Source organism: Capra hircus, chromosome 26 (assembly GCF_001704415.2).
Source record: "Capra hircus breed San Clemente chromosome 26, ASM170441v1, whole genome shotgun sequence".
Taxonomy (NCBI): Eukaryota; Metazoa; Chordata; class Mammalia; order Artiodactyla; family Bovidae; genus Capra; species Capra hircus.
This window is the reverse complement of record NC_030833.1, coordinates 42,561,075-42,586,384: the sequence shown is the minus strand read 5'-3', so window position 1 is coordinate 42,586,384 and position 25,310 is coordinate 42,561,075. Positions and strand designations below refer to the sequence as shown.

Genomic DNA, 25,310 nt, shown 5'->3' with positions numbered 1-25,310 from the left:
AAGTTTGAAAGTGACTGCATTAATAATTGACATTTTCCCATTAAATATTTAGGAAGAAAAAAATTCTAGAAATCAGCTATTACTTATATAATCTTTGTTTCCTTTCTATTATGGTTTCTTTCCCAAATTAACACAGGTAGCAATAAATATATGCAGTCAAAAAATACTCACATATCTTCAAATGTGATATTAAAAAGATATCAGAATAGTGTTTCAAGATTAAAAACTTCTGCATAAAAAAGAGAAAAAGACCTATTCACACCAAGAAAGCTTTCTTCATTTTATTAAAAGATTTCTTAAGAATTCATCTAAAATTAGTGAACTTTCCTTGTCAATTTAAATGTATTCAGTTTATTTAAAATATCAATGGTATAACTTTCAGAAACGTACTCTGCTGAAAATATAACTGTGATGAGAAAAAGAAAACACTAGGAAAATTCTATGTTCCAAAATTTGAGTAAAAATAATAAATAGTGATTCTTTGGGTTGAATAGTTTCAAAGTCTGAATATATCTGAAACATGGGATGCAAACCAGTTTCCTCTTTAGATACTATTTCCACCAATTCCAATTCAAAGTAAACACTACAATATTTTTAAAATAAACAAACAGCCATTTTTTCAGAACTAAATGTGAAGATCTGTTAAGCTAACACATTTTACAAAATTAAAACTTCCAAACACAGCTACTCAAAAAAAACCCCACAATAAATAAACATTCCTAAGCCCCTGAAATACTAATCTTAAAATTTCTAATCATAATGTGGTCTTATGTAAATATACAGCTGACAAATGATGCTATTAATCCAGATGTCATGCTTACCAGGATATGTTTCTGATTCCTTCCATGGCAAATATTTAAAACACAATACTAATTTTCATAACCTCAAAATACATAAATGTTCCAGGCAATCGTTATCCCTACCCTAGTCATCATAACTTGAGTTTTCTTCCAATTTAAATCAACACTGATTCCATTTAACATTTGCTTACCACCATACTACATACTGTAGAAAATTCTGAAAGAGATGCGAATATCAGACCACCTGACCTGCCTCTTGAGAAATCTGTATGCAGGTCAGGAATCAACAGTTAGAACTGGACATGGAACAACAGACTGGTTCTAAATAGGAAAAGGAGTACCTCAAGGTTGTATATTATCACTCTGCTTAACTTATATGCAGAGTACATCACGAGAAACGCTGGGCTGGAAGAAGCACAAGCTGGAATCAAGATTGCTGGGAGAAATCAATAACCTCAGATCTGCAGATGACACCACCCTTATGGCAGAAAGTGAAGAACTAAAGAGCCTCTTGATGAAAGTGAAAGAGGAGAGTGAAAAAGTTGGCTTAAAGCTCAATATTCAGAAAACTAAGATCATGGTATCCGGTCCCATCACTTCACAGCAAATAGATGGAGAAACAGTGGAAACAGTATCAGACTGTATTTTGGGGGCCTCCAAAATCACTGCAGATGGTGACTGCAGCCATGAAATTAAAAGATGCTTACTCCTTGGAAGGAAAGTTATGACCAACCTAGACAGCATATTAAAAAGCAGAGACGTTACTTTGCCAACAAAGGTCCATCTAGTCAAAGCTATGGTTTTTCCAGTAGTCATTTATGGATGTGAGAATTGGACTATAAAGAAAGCTGAGTGCCGAAGAATTGACACTTTTGAACTGAGGTGCTGGAGAAGACTCTTGAGAGTCCCTTGGACTGCAAAGAGATCCAACCAGTCCATCCGAAAGGAGATCAGTCTTGGGTGTTCATTGGAAGGACTGATGCTAAAGCTGAAACTCCAATACTTTGGCCACCTGATGCAAAGAGCTGACTCATTTGAAAAGATCCTGATGCTGGGAAAGATTGAAGGCAGGAAGAGAAGGGGATGACAGAGGATGAGATTGTTGGATGGCATCACCAACTCAATGGACATGAGTTTGAGTAAACTCTGGGAGTTGGTGATAGACAGGGAGGCCTGGCGTGCTGCAGTCCATGGGGTCGCAAACAGTCGGACACGACTGAGCGACTGAACTGAACTGAACTGATACTACATGCTCAAAAAAAGTATTCATTAGTTTAAGTCATACCAAAATATGGCTGTTTTCAGGAAACTGTGTTCTGATATAGCAATGCAGACTGACGGATGGACCAAGGAAGGCTAGGTACGTTAGATCAGTAACCCCAATAGCAGGGCCTTCTCTGCAAAATTAATCTTATATGGGGGTCTCAAAACAAAGGCATTAAAGTTCACAACAGAGTGTGTGATTCATATGGATTAGTGAGTGGCACATGTACATATTACATATTTCTATCAGATGGCAATGTTTCTTGCTATCCTCCTATTTTGTCGTCAAAGACTAATAAGTCGGCTGAATTATCAAATTAAACTGATTCCACGGATCTACATGTTGTACCTTTAAACAATAACATAAGAAATTCTCCTTGAGACTGATTTATTTTTTATTTTGCTGGCATATTAATTATTATTAATATTATATTAATTGCAACTACTTTCACTTTCAAATAATATTCCACTAATTCAGAATCAAATGAAATAATACTAAATAAATGAGCCAACATACACCAGAGCTTCTCAGGACATCACCATGTAGACCCATGGCAGACTGGCAGATATAATATAAGAAAAATACAACAAATAACCACCCATAAAGCGGGGGAGTTAACTGTATAATATGGTAAAATACTAGACGAATCAAATCAAGGAACAAACATAAATCTCAGCTCAGTAATGAGTCAAAGACATCAAGGCCCCTGCCAACTCAGATAGCATATTAAAAGGAATTATTCTCCACTTCAGTCCTGATCTGGTGCAACTGTCTATGGTAGACACTCCAATTAAAAGGGGAGGTTTGGGGCTTCCCTGGTGGTCTAGTAGTTGAGAATCTGCCTGCCAATGCAGGGGACATGGGGTTCGTCCCCAGTTCAGGAAGACTCCACATGCTGCAGGACAACTAAGTCCGCCTGCCACAACTACTGAAACCCACACGAGCCCACGCTCCGCAACAAGGGAAACCGCTGCAATGCGAAGCCTCCGCACCAGAACCGGAGAGCAGCCCCTTACTCAGCGCAACTAGAGAGAGCCTGCACACAGCAATAAAGACCCAACACAGCCAACACTAAAATAAACAGACTTCAAAAGGTGTGGCGGAAGCTGGACTTGTATCTAAATTTTTAACACATTTTTGAGCTCTGCCCTAAATATCTTCCCACCTCATCTATTAGAAGCACCTATTAACAGCAGGAAAAGAAAGATCTCTTTCAATTCTGCAAAATGACACAATAGATATCTTCAAGTACTCTCCTAGAGATCAATAAAGAAGAAAATATCTTTTTAAATGTACCTGTAGAGTGTCAACAAAGTGAGAGACAGTGAAAGTAGAAAAGCCGGGAAGTAAGCATCACTACGAACAAAGCTAGTGGGGGTGATGGGATCCCAGTGGAGCTGTTTCAAATCCGGAAAGATGATGCTGTGAAAGTGCTGCACTCAATATGCCAGCAAGTTTGGAAAACTCAGCAGTGGCCACAGGACTGGATAAGGTCAGTTTTCATTCCAATCCCAAAGAAAGGCAATGCCAAGGAATGCTCAAACTACCACACAATTGCACTCATCTCACATGCTAGTAAAGTAATGCTCAAAATTCTCCAAGCCAGGCTTCAGCAATACATGAACCATGAACTCCCTGATGTTCAAGCTGGTTTTAGAAAAGGCAGAAGAACCAGAGATCAAATTGCCAACATCTGCTGGATCATGGAAAAAGCAAGAGAGTTCCAGAAAAACATCTCTTTCTGCTTTATTGACTATTCCAAAGCCTTTGACTGTGTGGATCACAATAAACTGTGGAAAATTCTGAAAGAGATGGGAATACCAGACCATCTGACCTGCCTCTTGAGAAACCTATATGCAGGTCAGAAACCAACAGTTAGAACTGGACATGAAACAACAGACTGGTTCCAAATAGGGAAAGGAGTACGTCAAGGCTGTATATTGTCACCCTGCTTATTTAACTTCTATGCAGAGTACATCATGAGAAACGCTGGGCTGGAAGAAGAACAAGCTGGAATCAAAATTGCTGGGAGAAATATCAATAACCTCAGATATGCAGATGACACCACCCTTTTGGCAGAAAGTGAAGAGGAACTAAAAAGCCTCTTGATGAAAGTGACAGCGGAGAGCGAAAAAGTTGGCTTAAAGCTCAATATTCAGAAAACAAAGATCATGGCATCCGGTCCCATCACTTCATGGCAGATAGATGGGGAAACAGTGGAAACAGTATCAGACTTTATTTTGGGGGGCTCCAAAATCACTGCAGATGGTGACTGCAGCTATGAAATTAAAAGACGCTTACTCCTTGGAAGGAAAGTTATGACTGACCTAGATAGTATATTCAAAATCAGAGACATTACTTTGGCAACAAAAGTCCATCTAGTCAAGGCTATGGTTTTTCCAGTGGTCATGGACGGATGTTAGAGTTGGACTGTGAAGAAAGCTGAGCACCGAAGAATTGATGCTTTTGAACTGTGGTGTTGGAAAAGACTCTTGAGAGTCCCTTGGACTGCAAGGAGATCCAACCAGTCCATCCTAAAGGAGATCAGTCCTGGGTGTTCATTGGAAGGACTGATTTGATGAAGCTGAAACTCCAATACTTTGGCCACCTCAGGCGAAGAGTTGACTCATTGGAAAAGACTCTGATGCTGGGAGGGATTGGGGGCAGGAGGAGAAGGGGATGACAGAGGATGAGATGGCCGGATGGCATCACTGACTCAGTGGACGTGAGTCTGAGTGAACTCCGGGAGTTGGTGATGGACAGGGAGGCCTGGCGGGCTGTGATTCATGGGGTCGCAAAGAGTGGGACACGACTGAGCGACTGAACTGAACTGAAGAAAGCATCGAAACCAGAACCCTGGCAACAATTACATGGAGCAAGAGAGGAGATAAAACCAGAACCACTCAAGCTCATAAGTTTAAAGAGATCCCATCTTAAAACTGGAACTTCAAAGAACTAGGCCCTCAGGATATGGGCAATGAGAAATAAACTTGCTCCAACATAAGAGAAGAAAAACTGCTTTTTATCCCTAGCAGCATTTGGGGGGGTGGGGTGAGGCACACCAGTGGTCTGGGTGGAAAATCTCCCTTGAGAATTCATAGCCAACAACTACTACTCATGTGGTTTGTGGTCTAAATTCATACTATGTGCTTTGAGAAAGTCCAAACAGAGAACTTAATTTAAAGACTGTCCAGATTGACAGTACCTAGAGGTACCTGGCAGAAGCAAATATAAACAAACCCTGGAAAACCCTCTTTTTAATCATGACCCCAAAGAACTCGCACAGATAAAATCTTCAAGGAACATGAGCTCACAGTCAATAAATCATAAACACAAGGAAACAAGATGCTATGAATGAGCACCGACATGAAATGGGCAAATGAAATCAGATCTGAAAAGACTTGGAATCCTAGAATTATCAGCATAAAATAAGTGTACTTAATATATCTCAATAAAGCAAAATTTGAAAAGAAGCAAAGTTTCATTTTAAAAACTATTACTAAGCTGTTCTTTAGGGAAATTCTTTACTTAATCCACTGAGCTGTGAGACAAACATAACTAAAGTGCCTGATTCATGAAGCCTCAGTTCTGTGACTCATTACTATCCATCTTCAACTTAAGACAGCCCACCCACAAAGTTTTAAAAGAAGCTAGAAATAGATAATGAAGATTTCACAGAATGTCAGGCCCAATTTCACTACCACATCGCCTGATGACAAGAAAACCTTGTACTACCCACATCAACCAGAACACTGGGGGCTAACCAGTCTCCTAGGGCTAAACTTTCAAGCGTTACACTTAGCACCATTCAGTGACCCCTCACCAAAGATTACCTTCAACCACCAATGACTGTAAGGGTATCACTTCATCTCTCCTAACCTTAGAACTTCTAAGGCACCTCTAGGGAAACCATTGTCCTAAAGCAGGTCAGTCTATAGGAATTCCAACTGGAAGGCCTATGGTTAAGTACCAAATCCAAGACAGATTGTGCCCCTACAGGGGAATTATAGGCATGAGAAAAACTGGAAGTAATACTGTTGTGACTGTTTTACTTCTTTTTAGGTTTTTTACTTCTGCAGGTTTTACTTCTATAGGTTCTCTGCCACAGTGATCCTCAGTCTTTACTTCCTCAAGGAAGTAAACAAAGCTTTCTTTAAACACAAGTTCGTGGAAGTTCACTACATGAAACATGTAAAAGCAGAGCCGCTGGAGGTCAAAAGTCTTGCCTCCTCCCTCAGATGTAACCTACCCCCAGGGATATTTGGAATCCCAGGGGTAATAAGGAACCATGTCTGAAAAACACTGGCCTGGGGATGATGGTATAATGATAATGATGATAATTTAATTTAACAATGATATCTTTATAGAAGAATAAGCATCAATACAGTATAGTCCCTCCTCCATGTCAGCCTGTGCTGAGTATTGTGTATGCTCAGGTATGCTGGACTCTTTGCGACCCCTTCAGGCTCCTCTGTCCATGGAATTTTTCACACAAGAATACTGGAGTGGGTTGCCATTTCCTCCTCTGTGGGATCTTCCCCACCCGGGGATCAAATCTGTGACTCCTACATCAGCAGCGGATTCTTTACCACCGTGCCACGTGGGAAGCCATCCTGAATAGAAGGCATGTATTAAATGCTGACCCATCTCAGTTATAATTACTTCCTCTGTTTCAGAACTCCGACTCCTAGACGCACAGAACTCTTCAGTTCAAGAGAAGCCATATTTGTACTGTGAACGTCTATCTAAGAGATTGCAAAGCAGCATCACTCAGGTTTCTGCAGGTCACTACAGCTGCCTGACCTAGTGTTGAACACTTATAAAATATTTAGGCAAAAAAAAAAAAAAAAAAAAGGAGGGAGAAATGCTCAGCTAACCAGTATATGAAGCATCAAGTACCTTAAAAAGCTCATAGGACCAAACTCTCTACAAATCAGAATTTGAGAAGTTTCTTGTAACCACAGGAAAAACTGAAGTTACCTGTCATAGATGGGTTACCCCAATGAAAGAAAAAAGAGGTTTCAAATTTTACAGGTCAATGGGGAATTTCCAGTACCTCCTTCATGCATTTGTAATGGGAAATTCACAAGTCAGGTTCTCTGTATAATGTGTCAGAAGAAGTGATGTGTGTTTTCTCATCATATTCTTAACTGGCATTAGTTATTTTACAAGACACTATGAAAACTAGTGGCATTTATGGAGTTCTTGTTTCTTTTAATATTTCTTTCCTACCAGTGTCCTAAAGTGGAGGGGTATTAACTGAACTGAATGAGAATTAGGTCTACCTAATAATGGGGTAGAATAACTTATGTTATTATCCGCATGGAATACTCTGCTGCCACTTTTTAGCATGATGTAAAAGAAAACTTAAAAATGGGGAAAACACTTAAGTTATACTGAGCAAAAATGGATCTAGAAAACTTTAATTCTAATTTTGAACTGTTTACAAGGTATACACAGTCCTGAGAATAAAATCTTGAAGCAGCCACACCAAAATATTATCAGTGGCTACCTCCGAATGTAGCTTTTTTTGTTGTTGTTTGAACTTAATACTTACCAAACTTTCTACTTAGAATCAGGAAAACAGCACATTCAAAAACAAAAAGAAATTTCCCTTTTAGTAAAATTGATACAATATACCTGAAGTTCCAAGGTTTGTATATTTCATAAATTTTGAGACTCACATCCAAATGTCAGACCTGTGTGCCTGTGTAGCCAAACTCCAGCCACACCTGCTCTGGAGGCAACAGCTGCTCATCAGGGCTCAGGTGAGCCAAGCCTAATTGTTCCTGGCAGCTTCCCTGGTGACTCAGTGGTAAAGAGTCCATCTGCCAAGCAGGAGACGTGGGTTTGATCCCTGGGTCGGGAAGATCCCCTAGAGAAGGGAATGGCAACCCATTCCAGTAATCTTGCCTGGGAAATCCCACGGACAGAGGAGCCTGGCAGGCTGGGTCCATGCAATCACAGGAGAGTCAGACATGACTCAGTGAGTGAGTATGCAACACGCAGCGTGGCAGGCTTAGCGTGGAAAAGGACACGCAGGAACAGGGGGGCACGCTTCCCAGTTCTCAGCCCGTCACAACAGAACTGGCACTGTCTGGCTGTAACCCCATCAGTGACTGCACCAGGCCTATCCAGAAGCCTTTGCCGCTGTGAGGATGAGGCCTATTTAACTGTTTGTTTTAAGACTGCCTTTGTATTAACACAAAGCAGGAAAAAATCCTTGGACACATTTGCAATCTGAATGTAACCACCGTGTTATCAGTGGGGCAGAGTAATTGTTCAAAGCACAGTCCGTGAAATCAGACAAATCTAGGTTCAGGTTCTGACTCCACCATTCTCTAGCTGCATGGGCTTGGATAAGCTTTGTAATGTCACAAGCTTCAGGTTATCCATCTTTCAGAGAAGGTTGCCACACCAACCCACCCAGGATTTTAGTGAAGGTTCAAAATACTTCTCAGTGTACAGAGCCTCTGCTAATTTAATAAAAATATTTTAGAAGTCTAAATATATACATTTTCAACTCATGCAGCCCACTACTGGGGATCAAAAAAAAAATAGATATGATTTATTCTTAAACTTAAGACACATCTTTCAGGGCAATGTCCAAGCTATACACACACTTCAAAACAATCATCTGAGCCAAAACTAAGCACTTAAATAGATGGTCTATATTTTAAAGGATTCAGGCTCTGAAACAAGTTTGTGAACCATGCAAGAAGATTTCTAGCAAAATCTCATCATTCTTTATCTATATCATCTTCAATAACTATATTGAAAGTATCTGAGCACTGGTGCAAATGCTGGAGACACAACAGGATTATATCAGAAGCATCAAGGTCCACTCTTACTCCCAGTGAAAGTGCAAGTGTTGGCCACTCAGTCCTGTCTGACTCTTTGTGACCCCATGAACTGTAGCTCTCCAGGCTCCTCTGTCCATGGAATTCTCCGGACAAGAATACTGGAGTGGGTAGATATTTCCTTCTCCAAGGGATCTTCCTGACCCAGAGACTGAACCTGGGTCTCCTGCATTGCAGGCAGATTCTTTACCACCTGAGCCGCTGGGGAAGCCTTCCTGTACCTCCTACACTGGCCTCATAAGCAATTCAGAATGCACCAGCAAAGATATCAGAGCCTCTGTTAGAAAGAGGACATATTTTAATGATGTCTCATACCAACAATATATTCTCAGTAAAATTATAAGTTAGAAAATACTTGATTTTAATTTGCTAATTAATGCTATAAATATAATTATACACCAAATAAGAAACCACGAAATGGGAAAAAGTAACAAAAAATTGTGAAGAAGGTAGAGCAGAAGGTTACAATTCCATAAACATTTGGATCTTTTTCCAACCCTGCTTGAAAAAGGGGAAAGGGCATGGTAGGCTGTCTTTATTGCGCACAATACGGGACAGACAGGCCTAGTGCTGAATCCCATGTCTGCCTTTACTCCCTCAGAAATGGAGGCCGGTTATTTAACCACTTGGAACCTCAGCACTGTCATCTAGAAGAGCAGGACTTGTTTAATGTTCTCATGATGGTGTGATGATTAAAGAAATGAACTACGTGGCGCAGGGCACACTGAAAGTATTCTACACCGGCAGACGGGGGAAAAGCCTCAAGCATCAACGTGACTTACACAGGACATAGGCTGTGCCATAAAAACAGAGCCAGTGAATCAAAAGATGGGCATCTACTGAAAGCCACAAAATACAGAATAATGAATGACACTGACCCTGATGATAAACTTAGCGGAGGTAAGAATTGTCGCTATGAGCAAGAAAATGAAGTTTACCACTTAACATTGCAACTTGGCTGGGGAAGTCAAGGAGACTAGCAGGTCAAAGTCAGTGACTAGTAAAGGACTAGTGAATCCAACGGAGAAGGAAATGGCAGCCCACTCCAGTGTTCTCACCGAGAGAATCTCAGCGACGGGGGAGCCTGGTGGGCTGCCGTCTATGGGGTCGCACAGAGTCGCACACGACTGACGCGACTTAGCAGTGAATCCAATGCAGCCACCACCCAATCAGGCTCAGATATGGCCTTGATGTCACATAGGGTAGAGAAAAAGCCAATAAGAAACAGCTGATTCAAAGGACACATTCACTGAGCTTTGATACTGACTGGCCCATTCTCAGAAGAGAAGACAGTGAGGCTTCTGGTTAGAAATTTACTATCATTTTCAAATGTCCAGAGTCAAATATTGTCTTTTTTGTTTATCGTCTGCAAGCAATAGGAAGGGCTCCAGAGGCCGAATCAGAGCTGCTTGAGAAAAAGTTAACACATCCTATCACACAGTCAAGTCCAGAGGACAACAGCCACTAGTGTATTTGAGGCCAGAGACTGAGGCTCTGCTCTCTGAAGGTTCCCAGAGAACTTGACTTCCTATAGCAGAGTGCACCACACCGGGTTCAATGCAGGTTCTGAGTCACGACATACCTCCAACAGCTACTGTTTTGCATTTATCGCTGGGCTCCTCTAAAATTATTCTCATGTACACTTCCTGAGGCAGGATCTTGTCTTCTACTTCATAGGCTTTCTAGTCAGATACTTTTGTGTATTCCAAAGAACTTAACGGTGTACCTAGAATAGAAGAGCAATTTAAGCTTAATCACTTTGAAAATGGAATCATGAAATTCCTATGTGGAAAGAGATCTTACCAATCAATACACTTCACTGTAAACAAGAGCATAAATAAGTTTTAAAGTATCAGGCTGGAAACAAAAAATTCACAACTGACCTTCCCCAGCCCCATATTTTCTCATTCCCAGCTTTTCGTTTCTTTCCCTCTTTCTTTCAAGCTTTTTATAAAAATTTTCATAAAATATGCATAACATATAACCTATCGCATCTTTTTTTAACTGAAGACTAAAGTCTGTAATCCTCTATCTATGCCTCTATAATGGAGGCATCTCTCCCTCTATATATTATCTGTTATCTTCAATTGTCAACAAATAACTGATATTCACAAATTATAGCAGTTTCACTATGAAAACAAAGGGCAATTACTAAATTACCCACTTTACAAGTTGGTTGATAAAAAGGTGGTCATTCCTCCAGGCTAAAACATTACCCTCATAAATGGTACTTTTTATAGTTACATATGTATAAATGGGTGGGTGCGTAATCAGGAAGCTGGAGATAATGTTTTGCCGCCAACAAAGAACTAAGAAAGTTGTTCATTTCGTCGCTCACTGATGATGGTTTGTACGTGTGAAAGAACGTGGAATCCAATGGCATCTATTTTGATCATGTTAGATTTAATCAGTAACATTCTATTTCTTTTCTTTATATTAATCTATTAGACGTGGGTTTTCAACTCTTTTCAGGATCACATAAGCCGTGCATCATGGGATATCTGCTGATAACTAAGCCTGTTCTGAAGTGAAAGGGTCAGTTGCTCAGTCAAGTCTGATGCTTTGTGACACCACGGATTGTAACCCACCAGGCTCCTCTGTCCATGGAGTTCTCCAGGCAACAATACTGGAGTGGGTTGCCATTCCCTTTTCCAGGGGATACCACCACTCAAATTTCAGGAGGATCTTGAACTCTTTGAAGCCTATCCCTGGACCCCCAGGATAAAAACCCTTGGGATTTACATGGACCAAAGTGGGTTCCTATCTTAAGCCAACTAGCAGGCTTAATTCTGTGATAGTCCTTAAGGACCTAGTTACACTAAGTAATCTCCCATTTTAACCAATCTTTATCCTATCTGTGGACTTCCCTGGTGGCTCAGATGGTAAAGCGTCTGCCTACAATGCAGGAGACCTGGGTTCTATCTCTGGGTCGGGAAGATTCCCTGGGGAAGGAAATGGCAACCCACTCAGTACTCTTGCCTGGAAAATCCCATAGATGGAGGAGCTTGGTGCAGGCTACTGACCACGGGGTCGTAAAGAGTCGGGCACGACTGAGTGACTTCACTTCACTATCCTATCTGTAAGAAATATCGCTACCTTTGTAAATAATCAAATACAGTCAAAACAAAGCTGTCACAAACTAACTAAAAACAAACAAAAAGACTCTCTTGCCATTACCTCTAAAGTGTTCAATTAAAGCTTCAGAGAAAAATATATTTATACAAAAGAACATTATCATCTTCTGTTTTCAAGGGGGAGGGAGGGGTGTGCCAAATGGCTTGCACGATCTTAGTTCTTCGACCCGGGATTGAACCCGCACCCTCAGCAGTGAAAGCACAGAGTCTGAACCATTAGACTGCCAGGGAATTCCCAAGAACACCATCTTTTGACCAAAATACAGTGTAAACACCTAAAGGTAAATCAAGGGCTCCCCCGAACCTAAAAAAAGTAAACCTCAGGAAATAGGGTGTCCGCTTATTATATTCAAGACCTCACTAAGTTTCATGAACAAAAATCTGTTATTTTGAATAGTGAAATAATGTTTGGGAAAATAAACTTTAATTAATGCTATCCTTGGATGCTTATAGGTCACTTGACAGAAAGTGGTTAATAAAAAGAATCAAAGAAACAGATTGAACAATTATTTTCAGAGGTAGGATCTAACAATAGCAAATGTGAATTATCATTTTTTTTAAGTATTTTAAATATCACTTTAAAAAGCAACATGGATTTGGGGGTTATGGATGCCCAATGGAATATGTCTGTTTATCTTTACTTCCTTCTGAATCCCATTAAAATTATAGCAAAGAGGACAAAAGGTATAAATCCATAAGGACAAAGAGAACAGAAAATCAGTGAGGACACCAGACTTCTAAGCTGAAGGAAGAGATGACTGCTGAGCAGAGTGGAACAGAGGAAAGCAGGCTACAAGCTCACTGCCTTAGAAGCAAACAAAAATCCCCGATTGCTCCAGAAAGGCTCAGGAAATGCAGCTTCTGGTTCCTGGGAGAAGAGAGTAAGGCGCTGAGGAGAGGGAGACGGACTGACAGACTGTATAAAAGGCAGTTGGACCTTACTTTATACTTTAACTAAAAATGAACTCAAAATGGATTAAAACCCTAAATGTAAGACCTGAAACTATAAACCTCCTAGAAGAAAACATGGGGCAAAATCTTCATGACCCTGGATTTGGCAACGATTTCTTGACTATACACCAAAAGAATAGGCAACAAAAGCTTTCAAAAGAGACAAATGAGACTGTATCAAACATAAAAACTTTTGTGAAGCAAAGGAAACAGAGTGAAATGGCAACCAATGAAACAGAAGAAAATATTTGCAAATTATATTTGTGATAAGAAATTGATGCCCATAATATATAATGAATTTCTACAACTCAATACGAAAAGCTAAAAAACCCAAATAAAAAATGGGTACAAAACCTGAAGAGACATTTCTCCAAAGAAGATGTACAGACAGTCAACAAGCAAATGACAGTATCCTCAACATCATTAATCATGAGGGAAATGAAAATCAAAACCAGATAAGATACCATCTCACACCTGTGAGGATGACCGCTATCAAGACCCAAATAGCAAGCGTTGGCATGGAGAAAAGGGAACCCTCTGTGCACTGTGGGTAGGAATGTAAAATAATGCAGCCCCTTTATTGGCACCAGCATAAAGGTTCTACAAAGAATTAAGACTGAACTACCTCATGATCCAACAATCCCACTTCCAGGTCTATTACCCCAGGCCCAAACCTGAAAGCAGGATCTCAAAGAGGTATTTGCACAAGCCTGTGCACTACAGCTTTATTTACAATAACCAGGAGGCAACAGACGCATGGATAAAGAAGATGTGGTATGTAAATATAATAAAATATTATTTACTTCTTTTTTTAAACACATGGAACTCTGCTAAATGTTAATGTGGCAGCCTTGTTGGGAGCGGGGTTTGAGGGAGAAAGGATACACGTTCATGTATGGCTGACTCCCTTCACTGTTCACCTGAAATTATCACAGCATTGTTAACCGGCTCTACTCCAATACAAAACAAAAAGTTCAAAACATAAAATGTTATTTACTCTTTAAAAAAAAAAAGGAAATACTGTCATGTGCTACAAGGATAATCCTTGATTGAGGGTTCAGTTCAGTTCAGTTGCTCAGTCGTGTCCGACTCTTTGCAATCCCATGAATTGCAGCACGCCAAGCCTCCCTGTCCATCACCGACTCCCGGAGTCCACTCAGACTCACATCCATCGAGTCAGTGATGCCATCCAGTCATCTCATCCTCAGTCGTCCCCTTCTCCTTCTGCCCCTAATCCCTCCCAGCATCAGAGATTTTCCAGTGAGTCAACTCTTCTCATGAGGTGGCCAAAGTACTGGAGTTTCAGCTTTAGCATCATTCCTTCCAAAGAAATCCCAGGGCTGATCTTCAGAATGGACTGGTTGGATCTCTTTGCAATCCAGGGGAATCTCAAGAGTCGTCTCCAACACCACAGTTCAAAAGCATCAGTTCTTCAGTGCTCAGCTTTCCTCACAGTCTAACTCTCACATCCATACATGACCACTGGAAAAACGATAGCCTTGACTAGATGGACTTTTGTTGGCAAAGTAATGTCTGCTTTTCAACATGCTATCTAGGTTGGTCATAACTTTTCTTCCAAGGAGTAAGCGTCTTTTAATTTCATGGCTGCAGTCACCATCTGCAGTGATTTTAGAGCCCCCCAAAATAAAGTCTGACACTGTTTCCACTGTTTCCCCATCTATTTCCCATGAAGTGATGGGACTGGATGCCATGATCTTCATTTTCTGAATGTTGAGCTTTAAGCCAACTTTTTCACTCTCCTCTTTCACTTTCATCAAGAGACTCTTTAGCTCCTCTTCACTTTCTGCCATAAGGGTGGTGTCATCTGCATATCTGAGGTTATTGATATTTCTCCCGGCAATCTTGATTCCAGCTTGTGCTTCTTCCAGCCCAGCGTTTCTCATGATGTACTCTGCATATAAGTTAAATAAGCAGGGTGACAATATACAGCCTTGACGTACTCCTTTTCCTATTGAGGGTACTACACTAAATAAAATAAGCCAATCACAAAAGTAAATCCTGTAAGATTCCACTTATATGAGGCAACTGAAGTAGTCAAACTCTTAAACAGAAAATAGAACAGTGGTTGCTAGAGGCTAGGGCAAGGAGAGTTGACTAGTGGGTATAGAGTTCCAGTTTTCCAAGAAGAAAAAATTTAGAGGCCTGTTTCATAACTATGTGAATACACTTAACACTACTATATTACACATCGAAAAAGTTAAGATAGCATATTTTAAATTGTGATTTTTACCCCAATAAAAAAATTAAGGAGATTATCCTGATTTATTTAGATGGGTTCAGTGTAATCACGTGCTGTGTGCTTAGTCGCTCAGTCATGTCTGACTCTTTGCAACCCCATGGACTGCAGCCCACCAGGCTGCTCTGTGGGGATTTTCCAGGCAAGAATACTGAGTGTGTTGCTATGCCCTCCTCCAGGGCAACATAATCATAAGAGTCCTCAAAGTGAAAGAGGGAAGCAGAAGAGGAGGTCAAAGAAACGCAACATGAGATGTATTTGACCTGTATTGCTCCTTTAAAGGAGGGCGTGGGGGTGGGCCGAGAGCCAAGGAGTGCAGCCAGCCTCTAGAAGCTGGGAAAGCAAGGGAATGGACTCTCCTCTAGAAAGGAATGTAGCCCTGTAGACAACCTTGACTTTACTCCAGTAAGACCCATGTCAGACTTCTGACCTACAGAACTTCAAGGTAATAAACTTGTGTTATTTTAAACAACAACCAGAAAACGTAGTTAATACCCCAGGTCTTCTCCCCAACTGGTAGAGCCAGACCAACCATCCCTACTTCCATGACGGAAAGTAGTTTACTCTCTGGAGAAAATGATATAGCAAGATTTCAGACTTAGAGAGCCAGAACAGACACATCAAGAGCTCATGTTTATAGGCTTGGGTGGTGAGACCTCTTGCCCCCTCCGCCTATGTGGCTCACCCAAATCCTCACAGGAGGCTTTTACCCCCAGAAAAGATGAACGAAAGAGAATCTTTTGGAGAAATAGAAAGATCCAAGGAAAAAAGATTTGCAGATTCTGTTATCTAGGAGTCAGCAGCTTAAACATCTGGGTTCCTACCCCAAAAACCTATAGTGAAGCCCACTAGGGAAACAAGTTTCCAGGCCGCTTTTTATATATAGTCTCTCTCCCAAATATGAACAGGCTATTAAAGTCTCACCATTAGAGAAAAGCCTCTAACATTAAAATCAGGGGCCAAAACAAGCTGATAAAAAGAGGAAACACAGATCAAGCTGATTAAAAAAAGAAAAGTATGAAGAGCAGGCAAAAACTATTCAACAGCAAACTAATTCAATTCATATTCTCAAGTGAAAACAGAAAACATTATTTCCATGAGATAAGACCAGGATCCCATTTTTAAATGAAATATTCAGAGGCCAATGAAAAATTAAATTTGAAAAATATGCTGGCAGAAATTAAAGTTCAAAAAGTACTAAGAAAACCTCTTGGGGGGAAAATATACAAAGTTAGAAGATAGCTAAGAAATATACATGAGAAAATTAAAAAATTAAGCCAGTAAGTCCAAATATCCAACTAACAAACACAGAAAATAGAGAAACGGGTATAGGAAAGGAATTATCAAAGAAACCGTAAAAGAAAAATTTCTAAATTAGAGGACATGAGTTTCTGAATTGAAAGGACCAAGTACATCGATAAACTGTAAGACATATGTTCCAATATGGATTTCAGAATTCTGGGGATAAAGAAGAGTCAAACATTCTCCAGAGAAATCAAACAGTTCACACCAACCAACTAGAAGACAAAATGGCCTGAGAAACAGCCACATAAGTCTCAAAAAATTCAGTCATTAAAAAAAAAATACTGTCACAATAAAGCAAACACTAAATATGTATTTAACCACAGACTGTGGCATGACTGCATGAGACAAGAAGTGAAGCTGAGTACTGAGGGTAAGGAGTTGTGTATGAGCGGTGAATCCTCAGAAGAACAAGTGTGTAAGTCTAAAATTAAAAAAAATTCAGTGAATGCACTTAAAGCATACATCATGCCATTTAGAAATTGGAAGGTGGGTATCAGAAAATGTAACTAAAAGAGTTGAAAGATACTATCTTTGGATAAAGGAGCAATGGGGATATAAGAAGAACAGAGTGGCTATACTATTTTAATTTTCAACAATGTACATGCAATTACCACAAAATAAGTAAAATAAATGAATAAATGTATGGAAGGAAGACAGGGAAGAAGGAAGGAAAGAATATTTAACAGAGCAAATCTACAAACTATTACACAGTGGAGATCTCCGATGTTCATCTATACAGAAAGAATGAAAATAGTAACTGTTCTAACATGCAAATAGATCCTTGTGACTTGGAACAAAATTTCCAATTACAGCACCACACATGAATTCCAAAAGTGCTATATCACCAACAAGTAAAATGATAACATACTTGATAAATAGTACTGGATGCTTCAAAGATGACTCTAATAATAAAGGCATTGTCATCAAATATGGTATGCAAAGAATTGGAAGGAAATTATCCTGAAGTAGGCAAAACTATTACTTGGAAAATTCTGTTTCATATAAATATGTTCTTATTAAATACACATGGGTAAGTAAATTAATTAAATGGCATAAGTATGTACTTGACTAATACTTCTATATCCCTAAAACATCCCTTATACACTGAAATTGACCACAAAAATTGTTTTGTGGGAAAACATGAGAAATGTAAACTAAACATAAAAGGTACATAAAGAAATTAATTCCATTTACCTGAATCATCTTATTTCTCTTTATCAGTCTTCCAATCTAGAAGAAAATAGGAAGCAAATTAAAGTACATTCTTCTGGTAATGAGGTGTTTATAAGGGGGGGAAAAAACATTAAATCCAAGGTAACTATTAGAGATACCAAGGCAACATTTCATGCAAAGATGGGCTCGATAAAGGACAGAAATGGTATGGACCTAACAGAAGCAGAAGATATTAACAAGAGGTGGCAAGAATACACAGAAGAACTGTACAAAAAAGATCTTCATGACCAAGATAATCACGATGGTGTGATCACTAATCTAGAGCCAGACATCCTGGAATGTGAAGTCAAGTGGGCCTAGAAAGCATCACTACGAACAAAGCTAGTGGAGGTGATAGAATTCCAGTGGAACTATTTCAAATCCTGAAAGATGATGCTGTGAAAGTGCTGCATTAAATATGCCAGCAAATTTGAAAACTGAGCAGTGGCCACAGGACTGGATAAGGTCAGTTTTCATTCCAATCCCGAAGAAAGGCAATGCCAAAGAATGCTCAAACTACTGCACAACTGCACTCATCTCACATGCTAGTAAAGTAATGCTCAAAATTCTCCAAGCCAGGCTTCAGCAATACGTGAACCGTGAACTTCCTAATGTTCAAGCTGGTTTTAGAAAAGGCAGAGGAACCAGAGATCAAATTGCCAACATCTGCTGGATCATGGAAAAAGCAAGAGAGTTCCAGAAAAACATCTATTTCTGCTTTATTGACTATGCCAAAGCCTTTGACTGGGTAGATCACAATAAACTGTGGAAAATTCTGAAAGAGATGGGAATACCAGACCCCCTGACCTGCCTCTTGAGAAATCTGTATGCAGGTCAGGAAGCAACAGTTAGAACTGGACATGGAACAACAGACTGGTTCCAAATAGGAAAAGGAGTACGTCAAGGCTGTATATTGTCACCCTACTTATTTAACTTATATGCAGAGTACATCATGAGAAATGCTGGGCTGGAAGAAACACAAGCTGGAATCAAGATTGCCGGGAGAAATATCAATAACCTCAGATATGCAGATGACACTACCCTTATGGCAGAAAGTGAAGAGGAACTAAAAAGCCTCCTGATGAAAGTAAAAGAGGAGAGTGAAAAAGTTAGCTTAAAGCTCAACATTCAGAAAACTAAGATCATGGCATCTGGTCGCATCACTTCATGGGAAATAGATGGCGAAACAGTGGAAACAGTGTCAGACTTTATTTTTTGGGCTCCAAAATCACTGCAGATGGTGTCACTGCAGATGGTGATTGCAGCCATGAAATTAAAAGACGCTTACTCCTTGGAAGAAAAGTTATGACCAACCTAGATAGCATATTCAAAAGCAGAGACATTACTTTTCCAACAAAGGTCTGTCTAGTCAAGGCTGTGGTTTTTCCTGTGGTCATGTATGGATGTGAGAGTTGGCCTGTGAAGAAGGCTGAGCACCGAAGAATTGATGCTTTTGAACTGTGGTGTTGGAGAAGACTCTTGAGAGTCCCTTAGACTGCAAGGAGATCCAACCAGTCCATTCTGAAGGAGATCAGCCCTGGGAGTTCTTTGGAAGGAATGATGCTAAAGCTGAAACTCCAGTACTTTGGCCACCTCATCGGAAGAGTTGACTCATTGGAAAAGACTTCGATGCTGGGAGGGATTGGGGGCAGGAGGAGAAGGGGATGACAGAGGATGAGATGGCTCGATGGCATCACTGACTCGATGGACGTGAGTCTGAGTGAACTCCGGGAGTTGGAGATGGACAGGGAGGCCTGGTGTGCTGCGATTCATGGGGTTGCAAAGAGTCGGACAGGACTGAGCGACTGAACTGAACTGAACTATTTACTTCTTGTTCCCTTGCCATAGCAAAACTATTCTTTTGCACTTGCCAGCTAATTTCCAGCTGTAATGGTATTCAGAGTAAACTTTACAATACAAAGCCATGGAGAAGCAAGCACGTAAAGTCAATGCCAATAAAAAACTGCATCCAAGTGCATCTAACGGTATCACGTGAGTTTTCTTTTTATTTTTTAAACTTATGTATTTATTTGTTTTACTTTGGGCTGCACTGGGTCTTTGCTGCTGTGCACAGGCTTTCTCCAGTTGCTGTGCGTGGCTGGGGGGGTGGGGGGGCGGAGAGGGGGCGCGGGGCTAGTCCCTAGTTGCGTGCATGCCTTCTCATTGTGGTGGCTTCTTCTGAGGAGCGTGGGCTCTAGAGTGTGTGGACTTCCGTAGTTGTGGCGCACGAGCTCGACAATTGTGAAACACAGGTTTAGTTGCCCCGTGGCATGTGGAATCTTCCTGGACCTGGGATGAAACCCATGTCCTCTGCATTTGGAGGTGGATTCTTAACCACTGGACCACCAGCGAAGTTCTCACAAGAGTTTTAGAATCATATATTAACATTTTATAAATTATCTTATCACCATTCAGCTAAGTAACCGCTAACTGACAACAGTGATAAAGAAAAGATAAAGAAGCAATAAACAAAGATAAAGAAGCAATAAAGTATATTTTCAAAATGTAAGAATTGCAACTCTGGAGTGGAAAAGGTAACAACATGTTTATATTCAGTATCCTGTGATAAACCATAATGGAAAAGAATGTAAAAATTAATGTATGTATGTATAACTGAATCACTTTGCTGGACAGCAGAAATTAATACAACATTGTAAATCAGCTATATATATATAAAATAAATTTTAAAAACTAGCATATCAAGTGAAACTGTAGACCATGTAAATATGTTTATGGGTGGCTCAGTGGTAAAGAATCCACCTGCAATGCAGGAGAAGATGAAGGAGACGCAGGTTTGATCCCTGGGTCAGGAAGATCCCCTGGAGAAGGAAATGGCAAGCCACTCCAGGATTCTTGCCTGGAGAATCCCATGGACAGAGCAGCCTGGCAGGCTACAGTCCATGGGGTTGCAAAGAGTCGGACACGACTGAGCAACTAACCATGCATATGTGGTCAAAGAGTTTATAAACAGACTTAAACCCACATCATCTTAAAGGTGTAGAAATGCTCCCTCACTGACATTCATGAAAGACTTTCTCAACTAAAAATGAAATATAACCCTTCAAAAATATATATGTGAATATACACATGTGAATTACAGCATCTGCAAAAAGAGGGGGAAAATTACCTTTTAAAAAATAAGCATTTGCATTAATGTACACACAAACAAAAGCACAGAAATCTTGTGTGAGTGTGTATGCTCAGTCATGTCCGACTCTTTGCGAGCCCATGTGCTATAGCCCACCAGGTTCCTCTGTCCATGGAATTTTCCAGGCAAGAATACTGGAGTGGCTTGCCATTTCCTACTGCAAGAAAAGCAGAGCAATCTTGAGTGGATTAATTTTGCTAAAGTGAACACATACATGTAACCACCACTCTCTCCCAAAGGTTGCCACTGTGATGACTTCAAATACTATGTTAGTTTTGCCTGTTGGATCAAGGGTTTTTCTGAGAGTCTAAGAATCTTTGGGTCTGAACCAAAATAAAATGCTTTAGGAAGAGAGAAGCAAATAGTCAGAGACAGCAAGAAGATACTATTTCAGAAAGATGTTCACGTGTCTAAGATTGTACGGCTGTTTGACTGGCTGCATGGTTGTGTAGAATCAACCTGCAAGGTCTCCAGAGACTGGAGGAAACGGAAGCTGTTTTGTGATATAAATAGCACAAAAGGGCCTTCCTTCCTGTCCTCCAGGATAAGTGTACTGCTGGGAGTGAGATACAGGAAGTAGGAGCAGAGCAAAGAGGGGAGAGGGCAAGGCAGTTTGAGTTTCCTTTCTATAGATACAAAAACACCTATAAAATAAAAATAATTACCAAACTAGTAGGGTTAGTCTGTTGTTGCTGTTGTTCAGTTGCTAAGTCATGTCTGACTCTTTTGACCTCATGGACCGTAGCCCACCAGGCTTCTCTGTCCATTGGATTTTTCAGGCAAGAATATGGGAGTAGGTTGCCATTTCCCTCTCTAGGGGATCTTCCCGACCCAGGGATTGAACCCATGTCTCCTGCATTGACAGGTGGGTTCTTTACCACCTTCTAACAAGCTCGACTGGAGGCAATGGCACCCACTCCAGTACTCTTGCCTGGAAAATCCCATGGACGGAGGAGCCTGGAAGGCTGCGGTCCATGGGGTTGCTGAGGGTCGGACACGACTGAGCGACTTCACTTTCACTTTTCACTTTCATGCATTGGAGAAGGAAATGGCAACCCACTCCAGTGTTCTTGCCTGGAGAATCCCAGGGACAGGGGAGCCTGGTGGGCTGCCGTCTGTGGGGTCGCAGAGTCGGCCACAACGGAAGCGACTTAGCAGCAGCAGCAACAAGCAGCTCCACTAAGTTACTGAGGCGTCATCTCATTTGATCTTCAGATTGCTCTGAAGATAGTCTATCTTATCTGCCTGTAGACAGGGAAGGATATTGAGTCTCAAAGCAGAGTGCCTAAAGTTAAACAGTAGGTGATGCAAAGCTGTTCTTCACAGCTTGCATGCAGGGCTGGAGACACCAAAAGGAAAAAGGAAAACGTGCGCAGGAAAGAAGCCATTGTCATGAGATGTGGAATACGCTGTGTTATCCCTGCCCATGGATCATTAAAGGAAGAAGAACCAAGTAGTTCAAATTCCCTAAAGTCTTTCTTCTGAATTACTAAAAAGTTAAACGATTCTTTTGCTTGTAAAGTAGGTCCACTCATCCTTCTGTACCTCAAAGGAGAAGTTTCAAACTTGCTGCTGCTGCTGCTAAGTCACTTCAGTCGTGTCCGACTCTGTGTGACCCCAGAGACGGCAGCCCACCAGGCTCCGCTGTCCCTGGGATTCTCCAGGCAAGAACACTGGAGTGGGTTGCCATTTCCTTCTCCAATGCTGGAAAGTGAAAAGTGAAAGTGAAGTCACTCAGTTGTGTCCGACTCTTAGCGACCCCATGGACAGCAGCCCACCAGACTCCTCCGCCCATGGGATTTTCCTCAGGCAAGAGTACTGGAGTGGGGTGCCATTGCCTTCTCTGGAAGTTTCAAAAGTAATGCTTAAATTTCACAAGGTATACATTTCTGGCATGTTAATTTGTTTCAGCCACTCTATATGGGGGACTTGAACAAGGTGTCCCTCAGAGAAAGCCACAGACGCAGAAGGCAAGTGACTACCAGAACCTATGAGAACGTCACCTTCAAATGACATGCCAGACCTGCATGAATATCTAATGCTGTAATAAGTACTTTCAAAGAGCTGAGGCCAAAAAGGGAACACTCTTCAAAACGGGAACTTTGTATTCCGCTCCTTGAGAGGGAAAGGAAATAAAATGTCTAGAAAACCTGTTATCAGACTGTGTGACCAGGCCTTCTTGCATCCTCACTGATAAATACAAAATAATGTGCCAATGACAATAACTATGATTGCCACACATGATGAAATGCCTTCACATTTAATCCCATAAGAACCCTGCAGGTGGGGAGGGGTCAGCATCACCAGCTAATCAAATGCAGACACTGGGCCCAAACAGGTTATATATTTAACTTGTCCAAGGTCAGAAAATTGTCTTGTGACAAAAGTCACAAGTTTGTCCAAGATCACGACGCAAGGAAGTAGGAAAGGGTCCCAAATCAAGTGTGTCGAATGCCCAAGACACAGGACAGTTTGGGCTTAATGATGAAAGCAACCAAATTTGGCTTTTCAATCCCAAATCATTTAATGATTATTTCACTATTTTCCGGTTTCAAGTTGTTTTTGATATGTCCTAAGCAAAGAATATTAACATGTCTTCCTTCTGTGAGATGGGGGGAAGTGTCTTGTTTGCCACTGGCTTGTGGACAGGAAACAAAAATAGGTCTGGATGGAGTCTTTTTATAGATTAAATAACTGCTAAAGCAGCTGAGAGCTCTCCAGCGATTGTCTTTATATGGGATCTAACACAGGGAAAGCATAGTAAAGGCAGCGGCTTGATTACAGCAGACACATGCTGAGAAGATACAATGTGAGTTCTTCCTAAGACTAGTGAGGAAGAGAGTTAACTATGTTCACCTTGTACACTAAAGCAGGAAAAAAAAAATACCCAAATCACACTCGGATGGCCATAGCTGTGAACGTTCAATTATAACGAGTATAGTAGGGCAAGGATCTTTGTAGACATTAACCCAGTGACACTCAGAAGAATACTGGGGGGAGGCGGGACAGAGGAAGGTACCCTTTGCTTATTCACAATAATTCTGGTCGAGAAATACTCAAACTCTTGTGTTTTTACTACTGGTGACCTCGTCCCAAGAAAAAACCACACTGAAGTAAAAGATTCAAAGTAAAAAGGAATGATCCTGAGGAGCAAGTCTGAGGAAGGAGAAGACGTGCGTCCACAGCATTCTCTAAGGCCTGGCACAATCCCGCTTTACAAGCTTCCATTTGTAGGAGGGCCAGTCCTTCCAAGGCTTATGACCTCCTGAGATCAGAGAGGGCAATGGTTCACCTTGGGGCTGCTTGCTAGAGTGACAGGAAGTGGTTGCCTAGGAAACAGCACCGCGAGACAATGCTGGAACCAGCTGCCACTGTCCGCATGGACATAAGGCACAGAAATCAGAGCAGGCATGCTTCGTTCTGTGGCAGCTGTGTCCCAAACACTATTATTCTAATCCAGTTGCTCCTTCTCAGGGGGAAGACAGTGTAATTAGACTTGAATAATATAGAGAGACCAATAACAGCACAAGATTGATTTAATTATATTTGTCTATTTTTATGAAAATTTCTGTTAGAATTACGCTTTATTAGAATACTAGAAACCACTGAAAGTTTCCTCATTGTCACTCATAAACAGCGTGTTATGCCAATTAAATCTTAATTTTAAGAGAATTCAAAATCCAAAGTACAGAGTTAGTGCTTTCTTCCTCTAATATCTAACTCTCAGTAAACACAGTGTAACTGAAACCTTCCTTTCTTTCTTGGCTTGGAGAGGAAACTTTACAGTCTTAAGACTACACTTGCAAAGCCCCAGGCATCTGTCTAGTTCATGGAGACTGAAAGTTGCAGTCTCCTGCTGGAAACATCGCAAGGCTTCCTCCTGCTAGCAGCTGGAACCAGCACTCTTCACCAGGGAGAACATGGTTCAACTACACTCAATAGAAAAAAAAAAAATTTTAGTTGCTCAGTCATGCCCAACTCTTTCCGACCTCATGGACTATGGCCTGCCAGGCTCCTGTCTATGGAATTCTCCAGGCAAGAATACTGGAGTAGGTAGCCACTCCCTCCTTCAGGGGATCTTCCCAACCCAGGGATCAAACCTGGGTCTACCTGCATTGCAGATTCTTCATCATCGGAGCCACCAAGGAGGCCAGCCTTATTCTCTCTTCACTGCTGGACATCCTTACCTTTTCCAGATTAAAATAATATCACAAAGAATAAACTGAATGTCTCCTCTCAGCTCTTCCCCAAAGCCTGCCTCAATTTGCAACCCATCTGGATTCTCTTGGGTAAATCACAAGAGTTCTTTCTTTGAGTTGCTTGGCTGAGGTGCAAGAGAAAACACAAAATATAAAAGACCGTCCATTAACTAACTTCCC

General features: G+C 40.9%; 1 protein-coding gene across 5 annotated transcripts in view; it reads right to left on the bottom strand.

The window, feature by feature from the left end:
• SGMS1 (sphingomyelin synthase 1) overlaps positions 1-25,310 on the bottom strand; it is a 330,841-nt gene that overhangs the window by 155,693 nt on the left and 149,838 nt on the right. For 3 of the 5 annotated variants that reach the window (XM_018041353.1, XM_018041350.1, XM_018041354.1), the window contains exons 4-5: positions 17,766-17,801; positions 10,507-10,650 (exon numbers count right to left, since the gene is read on the bottom strand). The gene's annotated coding sequence lies outside the window, so the exon portion shown is untranslated. The remainder of the gene's footprint in view (positions 1-10,506; positions 10,651-17,765; positions 17,802-25,310) is intronic. The other 2 variants (XM_018041352.1, XM_018041355.1) reach the window with 1 other exon arrangement.